At 36.1% G+C, this 14,036-nt stretch overlaps 1 protein-coding gene across 2 annotated transcripts in view; it reads left to right on the forward strand.

The window, feature by feature from the left end:
* The window catches only part of LOC149773759 (CD82 antigen-like), a 294,550-nt gene that overhangs the window by 250,997 nt on the left and 29,517 nt on the right, over positions 1 to 14,036 (forward strand). The window contains exon 1 of one of the 2 annotated variants that reach the window (XM_089946057.1): positions 13,348 to 13,916. The exons of the other annotated variant lie outside the window; for it this stretch is intronic. The gene's annotated coding sequence lies outside the window, so the exon portion shown is untranslated. Of the gene's footprint in view, positions 1 to 13,347; positions 13,917 to 14,036 lie in introns of those variants that run through there. 2 annotated transcript variants of the gene reach the window in all.

Consider the following 14,036-nt stretch of genomic DNA (forward strand, 5'->3'; position numbering starts at 1 on the left):
TGATAGTTGCCGCTCGCTTGTCATTCATTGTGGCGTCCTTGACAGTATTGCGAATAATCTTGAACGTTGACCATGTGTGAGATGCACCATCTGTGTAAAATTCCTTCTTGGCGTCGTGAATTTTCGAGATCAAACTTTTTTTTTTCGGATCAACCAGATCTCGTACTGGTAAGTCAGAAGATAATCTGTCGAGGTTGGATTTATACTTAACAGGCCTAGCTTGGGATAATTTCTCAAACTCGTTCATATAATTAAAACAAATATTTAAATAAAAAATATTATATATACAATGTCTCAATGCAGATGGTTGATGATAAGTTCAGTAAATCGATGCAATAAATCCTGTAGGGGTGAATTTTGTTGGATGCACTTATAGGGCATACGGCGAGGAAGCCTAGGACCAATACCGTGTCTGCGGTGTGGTGTTGGAGTGCGAGGAAAAACAAAATTATGTGGAAGGTGCGGGGGGAAACGGTTCAGAGAGCTTAAAACATATTATGACAAAAAAAAATAATAATGGTGAAAACGCTATAAAATCCGTGGAGGATTATATATCAAGATTTCAGACAAACAATAATTTAAACAAATAATATTATTATAATGGAGCAAAATAAATTTGTCCCACATCCCACAATGACAAATTACGAATCAGATATTAATGGTATGATTAGAAATTGTAGGTTGAAAAAACCAGTTGGTTATATCAATAATTTTGGTTATCTCATATTTACTGCTGGGAAGAAAAGTTATCGCTGTCATAGATTTACGTACGAATGTTTCTTTGGATTGATCAAAGACGGTCTTGTGGTCGATCATATTGATGGAGATCCTCAGAACAACTCCTTATCTAACCTTCGAGTTGTCACGCAAAGCGTGAACTCTTCATGTGGTAATACTGGAAGATGTAAAACAGTTTCTAGAAGGGTGATCAAGGCTACAAACACAGAAACTGGCAAAGTAATTATATTTCGTTCTATGTGTGCTGCTGCGAAATATTTTGATATTCACCCGCATTCAGTACAAAAAGTAGCAGAAAATATATATAAAACCGCTTTCTCAAAGAAATATAAGCAGAAAATCATCTTTCAGTATCAATAATTATCATCTCTACTTCGCATTAGATTTATTTTTTGGGGTCAGAAATTATCATTATTATACTACTTATTTTTTGACTCATGAAAGGGAGGTAATTTATGGTCATAATCATATACAACATCCAAGGTCTGTGGGCTGCCCACCCGTTTAAGTTTTCTAACTTACAAAAATATACAGTTCGTGTATTTTTCTGTTCTTTTCGTGAAACATTTAGAACAACGCAACACATAGAATACATGTATATTTTATCTAACCTACAGAAAACCGACATGTATATTCCAGCTTACTGAGTGCAGAATCCAGCGTCTAGTCTGTATCGATCGTGGCGGGTTAATTTTAGATCTAATGTACAGCACATACTGACTCGATTACAGAAATACGTGCATAATAGTGTTTGGAATTAAAAATTAGTTGTATTTTTCTTGTTCAGTGCAGAAATATAATGCGAGATTGTGTACGTATGTGTGATTATTTATTGAATAAAATACCAAAACCAACAAAAATTAGAAAAAATCATCTCAAAAAATATGTAATTTTTTACTGATTTACTGGTTTTTACTGTTTTTGATGTTTTATTCAATTGAAATCAATTAGAAAATCAAGCAACTTACCCCTGCGATCTGATGGACAAAATCACCCAAAATGGGTAAAATACCCATCAAAAACACAAAATTTGTTGATTTTTCACTGAAATTCAGAAAAAAATAAAATATTTCTGATAAAATAAAATAAAATAAAATAAAATAAAATATTTCTTAATCCGCTCCTTATTTTATTCATTCTGGAATATTATTTTTTTAAGTTGATCGACTTTAATGCAGGAATGTGCATAATTTAGAATCTGATCTCTGCTACAAATGATCTCGATAATATGTTTTTGACGGAGCTCATCTAACTGTTCTTGTGTTAATAAGAAATCCTCACCTCCGTATTCATCAATAACTAAATTAACGTTAAATTGCTCCATGTTTTGTGAAAACGCTGTTCTGATGGCGTTTTCAAGTACTTCTTTGTCGTGTATAAAAACCCTCACGTGCTGGTACATTATATAATATTTACTTGATTAATTCGAGATCAAAGATCTACGATTTCACATACAGATTTATCACAAGTTCTTCTCCACGTACGTCAATTAAGCGATTAAGGTGGTCTGTCAGCTTAAAATTTATTCGTGTTAACATATTATTGTGACACCGCAGATAAACAGGATTAGTTGGTTCTTGCACGATTAAACTTCCGGGGGAAACTTGTGGTGTAAATGTATATAAAATATATCCTTGTTGAGCCTGATTTGATCTTCCGAGATCTATTTGATAGCTGCCATCGACTACGTCACAAACCAGATTGACCACGATAGTGCTGGTTATATTAACGATTCCGGGAGAAACGTGTCTGCCGCCGCCATGTGGATCATTATTATGTCTGAGAACAGATGCTAGTGGTGCTAGTTTTCTCCACGCATCAAGTATTTTAGGATAAAACTCATCAATGACATCATTGACAGATTTTCTTAATTTATCCGGATTATAATCAGGAAACTTAAACGTTACAATGTCAGCTTCGGATATTTTGTATTTGGTTGCTAAAAATCTTCTATGATCGCCCGATGATTCAAAAACCAGGTTTATGATTCTATTATGAAAATATTCAATAGTATCAGCTATATTATTTAAAATTTCTACTCGTTTAATAATTTCTTCACGCGTAGATGTCAAATCAGACAAATCTTCCCGAAAACTATTACGTAAATTGTCTAGTTATTCTTCGTGATCTGAATTTACGATATGAATGACATTATTGATATTCAAATCGTAAAACGAATTACCGCCATCAACGTTGTGTAAGATCCAGTAGTACTCACCGGTTTTATCAACACGAAATTGATCCCGTTTATCCCATACACGTTTTTCTATGTTCCACCAGAAACTTGTATAACTCATTTTAATACTATGATGAAAACTTTTCGATGATGTAAAATCAGCTCGTTTTGGTTCTGGTGGTCCTTCATACACCGGGGGAATTTCAGGCCAACCTAGTACGGATCTTATCGTGGATTGATAAATATCAACGACGTAATCAGGAGAATGTATCTCAACCGTCGAAGATAGCGTCGGTTCATGAACGTTAATTGATATTTTTGCTTCTTTTCCGGTTATTGATTTTATTCTACGCTGAAATTCCTCATTGATATCTTCAATCTCATAACTACCAGTGGGTATTCCAACATCTATCCAGTCAGGAGTACCATCTGGTTTGTTCTTGTTAGCAAATACAAGCAAATTATTTGCTGGTGTACCATTAAATGATTTTGATCTGATATTTGGCCAGCTGTAATATACCCGTAATTGAGCTAACGCTATTTCTTTTACTGGAATTGCAGTAGGAAAATTAATACTAAATTCAGGATCAGATGAACTTACCGAGATCATCGTTATCTTTGGCGGAGTTGTGTTAGTCACGATCTGCTGGAGTAATTCTGTCATTATTAATATTTGTATCTTTAATACCGATACCTTCGTCGTACATTTTAGTCATCATTGAAAACTCGAAATCGGATATAATTCCATCACTGAGACTCGCTGATAGCAACGAGGATAATTTCGAGTATGCTACCGTGGCTGTGTGTAATTTTATCATGCAATCGGATAATTTTTCGTTCGTGCAAGTACATATTTTTTTTGCGATGATATTGAGCACACCTGCAATCGTTGTTGCCGCTGAAATACAAATGGGTACAGCTACTGGTGCCATCATTGTCACCGCTGATAATATAACACCCGTTCCAGCAACAGCAGCGGATACTGAATAAACAATCACGTCGACGATAACTAATCGTCGTCGATATTTTTTTACTTTTACTGTATATTGTTCGACTTGATCTTTCAACGCCGCCTGCCATTCACGCGCTTGATTGTACCTGTATTGTGCACCGTCCATATATTTTTATGCAGTAACCAATTGAGGTGTTTCAGCTACAAATTCCAAACACCACCAGTAAGATGTTGCGGTTAATTTCTTATCAGCTGCTTCCAGAATAAATATTTCTTCAGTTCCGTTATTTAATATAACAGATACAACCCCGGAAAACCTGTCGGTGGAATGACGCCATGGAAACGTTGTGAAGATCTCAAATCGCGCAGCACTGAACACGGACAACCTGTACACGCCAGTGACTGTTGCGGTATATTTGATTGTATTATTTTGCTGCGACCATGTTGCAAATCCCGATGGTACTGTGTATACGATGTTTGTGATATGTCCGGGAGTTATTCCGGCTGAAATTTTAATCAGACCGGTTTTGTTAACGATCTCAGGAATCCACGCTACGATGTTTTGCTGTGTTTGTTTGATCGTGTCAATGTTGGTCTTGATATCCTGCTGTGTTTGTTTGATCGTGTCAACGTTGGTTTTGATATCAACGAGTTTTATGTCAACGGAGTGCGGAGTGCCGAAGAATTCTTCAGCGGTTTTTTGATGGTTTCTGCGAAATCTTCCAAAAGTGCCCACGTGAACATCATACTCAGCCCGTAACTCGGATAATTTATTATCTGCGGTACCATAGCTAATGTCAGCATACTTTTTCGTTGCTGCGTCTTCGTCGGATGTTGGATCTCTTAAAACTACTATTTTATTTCCGTTCATGCTGAGTTCGCCCGTCATTGTGTCGCCGGTGTTTCTCACACGATTAGCAACGCTCCTTCCAATTTCATCTCTAACTGTTTTAAACGATATACTTGAATCTTTGATTCTACCACCGTCAGTGAACACATGAATATTATCTGTAACTGCACCGAGTACTCGTCGAACTATATCATTCCATTTAATATTGCTCGTTTTTAGTTTGCCATATCGATCTTGAAAAATAACAACCTCATCTGGGTCAACTCCAGCCAGGTTCATAATATCAGCGAGGTCATCCTTAGTCGCATACTTCGACAGATGAACATCGCCGGTTTTGTTCTTAACGCGTGAAGATCTTCTTCCGTAAATATCAACCATTATAATAAGATATGTTGTTTAAAACGCTTTACGCGAAACGAATCTGTTACTTGTATAATCATGCACGACATTATGTGGTGGTTTGGATGATTTTGATATAGCGTCGAGTACATTAATTACTTCACGGCCACATATTGGCGGATCTGTCATTGTTTGTGTGGGTAGCGTTGAATACCAAACTTTACAACCGGTTCTAGCGTGGAGTGGTGCGACATACTTGATAAATTCAGCAGGTGGAGCTAACCCGTACGAATCAAAAGAAACGATTCCACGTGGATCAACCGCGTATGATACCCAATGAGTACCGGGTCCAGAACGTTCATCGAGATTAATAATACCCGTTTCGAGTTTATTCGGTTGTTTCGGTAATTGATCTCGCATAAAAACACCTCTAAAGGCTTTTATTTTTAATTTTTTGGCGGCATCAAGTAAATCAAACTTTGATGCTGGAGTATCTAACGTGGAAGCCTCAGACCTCTTCCCCAGCGAGATCCCGGTAATCTTAGACCGCGTCCTTTTTTTTTGTATCCACTTCCAGTTGCTTTCTTTAGAGCCATTCCAGCAGCTGTTCCAACAGCACCTAACGCGGCTGCTTTTGCTACGGCTGGAGGAGCAGCAGCTATTAACGCTGGAATAGCCGCAAGAAGTGGAAATATACTACCGGTTTTAAACATGTCTTTGATTGCGCTCGGGGAAAGATGAAATTGAACTCCAGTTTTTTATTCCAGGGCTTTATTGAAATGTTTAATCTGATTATTTGTCAACGATAATTTGTTTGGACCACCACCAATTTGATCTCGTTTTAGTGATATTTTAGTTCCGCATTTGTTGGCGGTTTTTGATTGAAGCTTTTTTACCTGACCAGGAGTCAGAGTAACATTAACATGACCATATGACATTTTTATATAAAATATATTTTTCTAAATAACATGATTAAAGATTTTCCACCGGTGCATCAACGACCCTCATTCGACCACTACCGCCTTCAAGTAACATGACTTAGTCGCTAAGTATGACCGCGATTGCTCTATAATCAACACCACCTGTATTCAATGTTGCTTTAAGATGTATATCAACGACAGATTGTTTTGATAGATCAAGATACTCCAATGAAAAATAATAAATCGGATATAAAGTTCTGAAATCTAATTGTGATATTTGCAACCCAGTATCTATATTTTGATCACGTCCCATGAATGACATTAAACGATGATATGCACGCGCTATGTGATTTTGTTCATAATTTAGTTGTATATTCTCCGTTGGTTCTTGTTGTCCGTTTATCCGCAAAGAAATATCTGTGACACCTAATTTATCAAATATCATATGAGAGCGAACTTGTGAACCTAATCGATTAGTTTCCTGAAACGCAATAAAAATATGTCGCGGTGCAGAAACACCCTGTTGTGATGCTATATGCCATGTAAACTGACCGTTAACGTTAGTCTGCATACTATCTGTGCTTGTTGTTAACCATGACAATAAGGATTTACCACCAGTGTCCATGAAAGAAATTAATTTTTGTTCTACTGCGATCGTTGGAGTCATTACCGGCATCCATAGTGAAAGTTTAGACAATATTACTTTACCAGCATCACCAGCAGGTCTCCACAGAGCATCGTTATCATCACCTTTTCGCACAAGAACAACCGTGTGTCTAGTTCCAAAAATAACCTTCCTAAAATTTCTACAAAATCCAAAAATATGCGATAGTGGAATTGCACATGAGAATCTTCTATTGCCAGTAGACAACATATTTCTACGTGCTGCAAATCCCAAGTTAAAATTTTCGCCAGAACCATGAACCACTGGCCACACATCAGCATCAGCGTTATCGGCAAAATTTCTTGGTCGTCTTATATTATACGGGTCGCTTTCAGGGTGATTGGAGTTATCTTTCACAAACATCATTGTAGGGCCTGCTGATCTTGTATAATCATCAGAATATCTTGCTAATCCTATTATTGTTGGAGCAACGTCGACATCTTTCTGAATCGGTTCGATATTTTTTCCATCGATCATGGCGCTATCAAATAATGCCATGATCCCGTTGTTGACAAAACCAATTTTTACTGCATCTGCATAATTAGTGTCATCCGTTTTTATAATTGTACCTTCTACCTCAAGAAAAGCCTCAGCGGGTAAAAAGTATCTACTTGTATCATGAACTTGTAGTTCAATTCTTCCACGTTGATTTGGTATTCGTGCTTCATAAGAATAAAACTGATAATCGCGTACTGATTCATCTTTAAGGACAGGTGCTTCCACGTCAAATGCTGTGTCTGGTTCACGCTTAAACATTTTATTATAATTATTTTCGTCTAACACGAAAACCGGGTTTAGAAATTCCACTTCCTGATATCATGCTTGAAATATTATTCCCTGGTTCACTGAGTCTTTGATCTGCTATCAAATTTCTTTCTGCTTCTTCAGATATCGCCGCTAGTTTTTGATTTGCAGCCTGATTTATTATTTTACTTACGTCTGCTGGCATAATTTCAGTACTTGCCAGTTTCAACGGTGATTGTTGTTTTGGTCGCAATAATCGTGCTAGTCTTTCTTTGATCGCCGAGAATGCCTTACCAGCAACATTGACAATTGCTCCAGGAGCTTTATCACGAACAATATCGATAGCTTTCATCGATAATTGTTTTGCAACGGGTGCTACTTTTGGGGCTATCCTTGTAAATAATCCCTGAATAACATCACCAAGTCCATCTCCGTAAGTAGCTCTGTAGATTGGTAATCGTGAGTTTACCGCTCTGACCTGCATGGGTTTACGATGATTATTATGTATGATCATCTTATTTTTATTTACCATTTATCTAACAACTAGTCATCAGCAAGTTCATCGATAAGTTCTCGGTAAACGCCGATATCCATGATACCACCCTGAAATAATCGCCGACAAATATCAGATGCTTCATTAATTATTTCTGGTGAATTATTTCCGGCACGTTTTCCTCCTATAAGAACCTCTAACCGTGACACATCATTAATGATATTATCAGGACAAACAAAATTATCTCCCAGACCACTGCCAGTAGCTCCTTCGTCTGATTTCTTAGATGGTGAGTATAATCCTTTCATTCGTCCAATTTCACCCAATTCCAGATCTTCCCGTTCCATTTGTTTTCTTGATTGCTCAATTATTTTAAATTTTGACGTCAACCTCTGCTGCGGCGAAGAAGATTGTTGTTGTTCTATTTGTCGCATAGATGCAGGATGCTGATACTGGGAGAGTTCTCCTTTTTTCTCTCTCTCTCTATAAAGTCTTTCTACTTCTTCATAAATAGCTCTGTATTCCAAATTATTTTTTTCAACCCGTCTTTTGTTTGCATGCATGCGGTATATCCATTTAATAAGATCATCATTTTTTGTTTTTTCATAAGGGGGGTTTAAAACAACAGATTTGTTAGATATATAATCTAATATTTTTTCGGGTAATATTTTTCTTTTAGTATTTCTAATATCTTCGATAAAACCTTCCTTAAATCTTGCAATCAATTTTATATTTTCCTTTATTGGCCAGGGTTCAGGTGTATGTTCTTCCTTCGCGCCGGTGACTTCAGTATAAAGTTTTCCAATACTTTCAAGTACTTCTTCGCCGACAGGTGGAGGTTGAGCCGCAGCTATTTCCCTGGCTATGCCAGGTGGAAGATCTCGTAAAATCTTCTTTGTCTGTTTAGTTCTTCTTGCTATTTTTTCAGCTTGTTCTGCTGTTTGTTTTGATACCGGAAGAAGATCCTCTTTGATGAATGTTGTAACTTGTTCAGTAGCTTCAGTGACGGGCTTAAACAGTTTTTTAGTGTCTTCTTCGTACTCAACTTGTGCTTCTTGTTGCGCTTGTAGATTTTTTCTAAATGAATCTCGCACGGGAAGAAATTTTTTAATTGCTTCTAATCGTTCTCGTGCTGTTCTTGCAGTATGAGATTCTGGATGTACCATTATTTTTAATATAACAATCTTTTAATTAATAGCAGCAGAGAGGGCACCTACCAATGTTGGTCGTCCAGTAATTAAACAAAAAAAAAAAAAATAAATAAACACGTAGAGTACCTTACTTTTTTCAGCTACCTTTTCGATAGGGTTTTATTGATGGGGTTGGTTTCAACAAAAAATAAAATCATCTCAAGGAAACGTTTATTTGTGAAAATCTGGACCTTTCTACGTGTTTATTTATTTTTTTTTTTTTTGTTTGTTTTTATTAGTTTGTAGGAATCATTTGGTCTGTTCGCCCTCTCTGCTGCTACTGACATCATGAACATCATTTAATTTATTACCAACACCATTATATAACAACAGTACGCAGCATAACTGCCAATAATATTTTTATTTTAGCAGTAACAACAGTTGCAATAATAACACCATGACCAACAACACCAGCAAAAGCAATGATATAAATATAATAATATGCTTATTTAGACAAAGAATAGGTTAGAGAAATTAGGTCTCGCTGGATAGTTTCGTATTTTGACACCTCCCCAATTTTGAAGGTAGAAGACATAAACCTAACTATCACAAGCCTAGCATTTATAAATCCACACAGAAGCTAAATCTGTAATGTGGCTGAGATTTACTTTGAGTTAGGCTTGGAAATGGGTTGGCTTGTTGGTGACTGCCTGTCACAGTTAGACGAGCATTGGAGATCAAATGCGTAATTTGGGCTGCAAATGAGCAGCCGACTTGCCTTACGTATTTACATGTGTCTGTTACAGAGGTAAATATCTAAAAATCTAGATGGTTGAGGGGTGATGAAATTAGGGGCATGCTAATTTATTATAGTACTAGTAAACTTGATTCATGCATAAGGCACATACTGATTCTTTTAGTTGCCTTCTCACAGAAAAATATTCAAAATAGTTCTTTCCTGTCAAAAATGAGTGTATAAAAGAGGGGTTGGTGGCAGTGTTGGTTCAGTATAACAGTCACCATTTGCATTAGGAATTAACCTGATTGCCTCAGTCAAAATCTCACATGTATGCTTTCTACAATAATCATTAGTTTGTTTTTATTTGTATCTTCAAAGTAAAACTAATCTCTTTTTTCTGCAATATGTCATTGTCGGATGAAAATTCACCAGATAAACTGTCCAGTGAGACCTTAGTGAAGCCGATTTTTAATATCTAAAATCAATGGGTTACTTTAAAAGTCGATCGAGAGAGAGAGAGAGAGAGCACTGATGAGCAGTTGTTTTTGAATAAAATAATTGGACGATGTATGAATTTAATTTAAAATCTCCCGCTGAGGGCCTCTTGAATTATCTCTCATTGAGTAACTATCGGTCAACTAAGAGGAATACAAGTAGTTCTTGTCTCCCCTTTGAATCTTTAGTATTGAATGGCAGGCAATCTTGACAAACAGGGAATGTGCTGAAAAGGTCGCAGTCCACATTTAAAGGATAAAAATCACCATTGCAAGGTAGGTGAATGTGAATTATATATTATTTGTGTTGGCTGCTGAATGGCATATTTGTCTGAGTAAGTGGCGTGATTTTCATTATATATGTACAAAGTTCTGGTAAGTTCCAATCGGTGAAATATTATAGAAAAGGGAATTTCTTTGAGATTGATTGACACTTAAGAGATGAGAGAGTGATTGACACTTTAGTGATGAGAGACGGGATTCACGTGTTCAATCAGGACCTTGATATATTATCAAAGACACTTCATGAAAACAGGGATTCCGTCTATTGATGATGTATGGAATAGACTAATGATGGTGACGGCCAGCGGTATTGACCCTTTTAGAATAAAATGCATGTCTTACGTATACCCAACAGCGAAAAAGTAGTTTATTATAGCTTAATGAACGGCCGGCGGTATTGACCCTTTTAGAATAAAATGCATGTCCTACGTACACCCAACAGCGACAAAGTAGTGTATTATAGCTTAATGAAACCAAATATATATCTTGTCATAAAAGTGCACAAATCTTGTTGTATGACAACTCACGGAGATGTAATGCCGTTTGGTTCATATATATATATATATATATATATATATATATATATATATATATATATATATATATATATATATATATTGTAACCTCTGTTTCGCTCAATCCAAACAGGGCCTGTTCACTGTTGTTCCTGCTTGGACTAGAATCTTGGATTTTTTTATACTAATTTTGTCACTGTATAGTATACAAGGGATATTTTGTAAATCATCCTGAAATACATACACCACGACGTGTAGCTGAAGATTTCGGTATATCTTGTCTCCGTTTAGTATTACAGGTATATTCGTGTCCTAAAAGTCACCCGCTTATTGTAAAGTATCTATTATTAAAGAAAAGCGTTTATATCATAATCTAAATCCATTATTAATCAACCACATTTATCACAACACAAGAAAGCCGATGCCATCCGTATACATCTTCCAAACTGTTGTGACTATAAATGTGTTAAATTGTTTCAATGCGAAAATTAAATATTATATAAACTATACTCTAATCGCACAAAGTAAATATTCATCGTTTATCTATAGATGTCACGTGTGCATATATTATTTTTGGAACCATTAGGTCTACGTACACGGTGTAAATGTTTATAGAATGACCAGTCTTATACATAGCTAAATGAAAACAGATCCGATATAACTAAAGATGTATTTGTATGGCCGTACCTAATTAGATACTTAACTTTATAAATATGATAGTTGACGCAATATTCCGAATTCTTTTCTAGTTTGTACTGTTATTACGTGCAGTATCTCAGAATAACGTATTAGCTTGAATCTGTTAAACCGGGTGATATTTCTGTTTACTAATCCATCCATCCACACACACACACACACACACACACACACCCCCACCATACCGTACATGCATGCATGCGTACCAACCACTATACCTGCCTTCATACATACATAGAAACATACATACATACATACATATATACATACATGCATACATGTGCCATGCACACACATTTACTTATGTGCATACAAACATATTAATTAATACAATTAAAACTTCACTGGACCGGGCACTGTTGAAGCAACATAGGTGACTAGGATACAGTGGTTGTATCTATATAGAAACAGTCTAACTGATATATACAGAGGAAGCAAGGTGGACGCAGGCTTGCGGAGCTTTATATATACAGACATCTATATTTCACATATGGTTTGACACAAGCACGTAAACACGTACTTTACTCTAGATAAAAATGTTCATTTGTTAAAAATAAAACATAAATCTTATTGCATAGTTGCCATTATGTGTCTAAATTTCGGCTAAATATTTACGTGATATTGAAATTCAGGTTAATGGACGATAGTTTGTGTTTTTCATATGTCAAGTTTATGTCAGAGACCGGATAACAGGTTTGGCTGATGGAAAAGAAGATAAATGATCTCTTATAATAAATATTAATGTTTATTTCGATGCCGATTTTACATAAAATAATTTGCAAGATTGTACTATCCATTGGCCTAGTAATTTGGATAAAGGTAACAGCATTGAAATTAAAATGGAAATGGTGATATAAAATGTGTCTTCAAATTTTAGTATCGCATCTAATGGACGGTACTCATGTATCACTAGAAACTTTTGACATGTTGTGCATGCAAAGAATAATTTCAGAAATGGAGAGATTTCTCGTCCAACTTTCCCTTGAAACATTAGTTTTTGTTATTACTCTAGATATGGTCTTCCATTTTACTAGTAAAACAAATAACTATTCTTTCTCATTTACATATATGTTTATATGAATATTACTGCTGATTTTGATCTACTTTACTAAAAATATAACAAAAGGAATTTGCCGTTATACGATATAGAAAATATTGTTTCTCATGTTTTCCAAATTTAAGAGGAGAAAGGTTTGTGATAAATAACCTGAATATACTGAAGTAGTAAAACCTTTAAGCTTCTGTTTTCTGACGTAGCTATGTTGTAGACTAACTTTGATCAGATTTTCACTGACATGTTTATTGTCATGATATTTATTCTAGGCTTCAGTGTTACTTAAGAATTATCTATCTAGGTCATCCAAAGGAGAATCGGCATTTATTCGGGTACCGAGTTATATCTGTATTATTTCGAAATCAGAAACCTTTACGGTTAGATCCAGATATCAAATCAGTTAAGAATGTCATGTAATCTTGAAAATCCGGTTTTTGTGTACATAAGGCGTGGCGTCAACACAGGGTCTCAGATAGTTCGAAGTACAACCATGTCTAGTCCGATAAATTAGCCCCAAACCAGTACTAATATTGATTGAGGGCCGTAGGAGTTGATCTCGAATATTCTTTAAAATGTGAAAATCCGCGCAGGCACTATATTCGCACACATCGGTGTACATTTTAAACACATTCCGTATTTCTTACGGTCATCTGAAAGATATGTTCAGAACATTTCAGCAGATCCTATTGACTTGTATCACGGTATCAAAAACACAATAGCTTTTGAGCTGCGACTGTAGTCATCACTGAATATAGCGAATTTCATGATTATACTAGCTTGTGGAAGATCCTATCCGCTGGCCTGGACAACCTAATTACTGAGCATCTTTGGGCGTATACTCGCCAGGATAATATTTGATATCTTTGGGCGTATACTCACCAAGAGCCCCAACATTGCGTCGAGTGCGTGGAGGATTTCTTCCTCTGACGGGACAATGTTGTTTTGGCGGGATTAGTTAGAATTGTCTCGATCTCTTTATTTAACGTTGTATCTGCAATATCTGCCTTAATCGGATCGCGCTTTATTTGTTTCGCTATCCTTTGACCAACTTATTCGTGCTGCACCAGCAGATACTGTTACGAAGTACTTCGTGTCGAATGCGATGGGACTGACTTTAGTAGCAAGTCCAGGTAAGACACCATCTATTTTCGATAACCGAGTCGACAAAAAGCCACATACTATTTTTTTGCTGCGTACTCTGCACTGTTTCGTCGTCTAGAATCCAACAAGACTAAAAGGAACATATTTAT

Source organism: Sinohyriopsis cumingii, unplaced genomic scaffold, assembly GCF_028554795.1.
Source record: "Sinohyriopsis cumingii isolate HCF-2022 unplaced genomic scaffold, ASM2855479v2 utg000615l, whole genome shotgun sequence".
Taxonomy (NCBI): Eukaryota; Metazoa; Mollusca; class Bivalvia; order Unionida; family Unionidae; genus Sinohyriopsis; species Sinohyriopsis cumingii.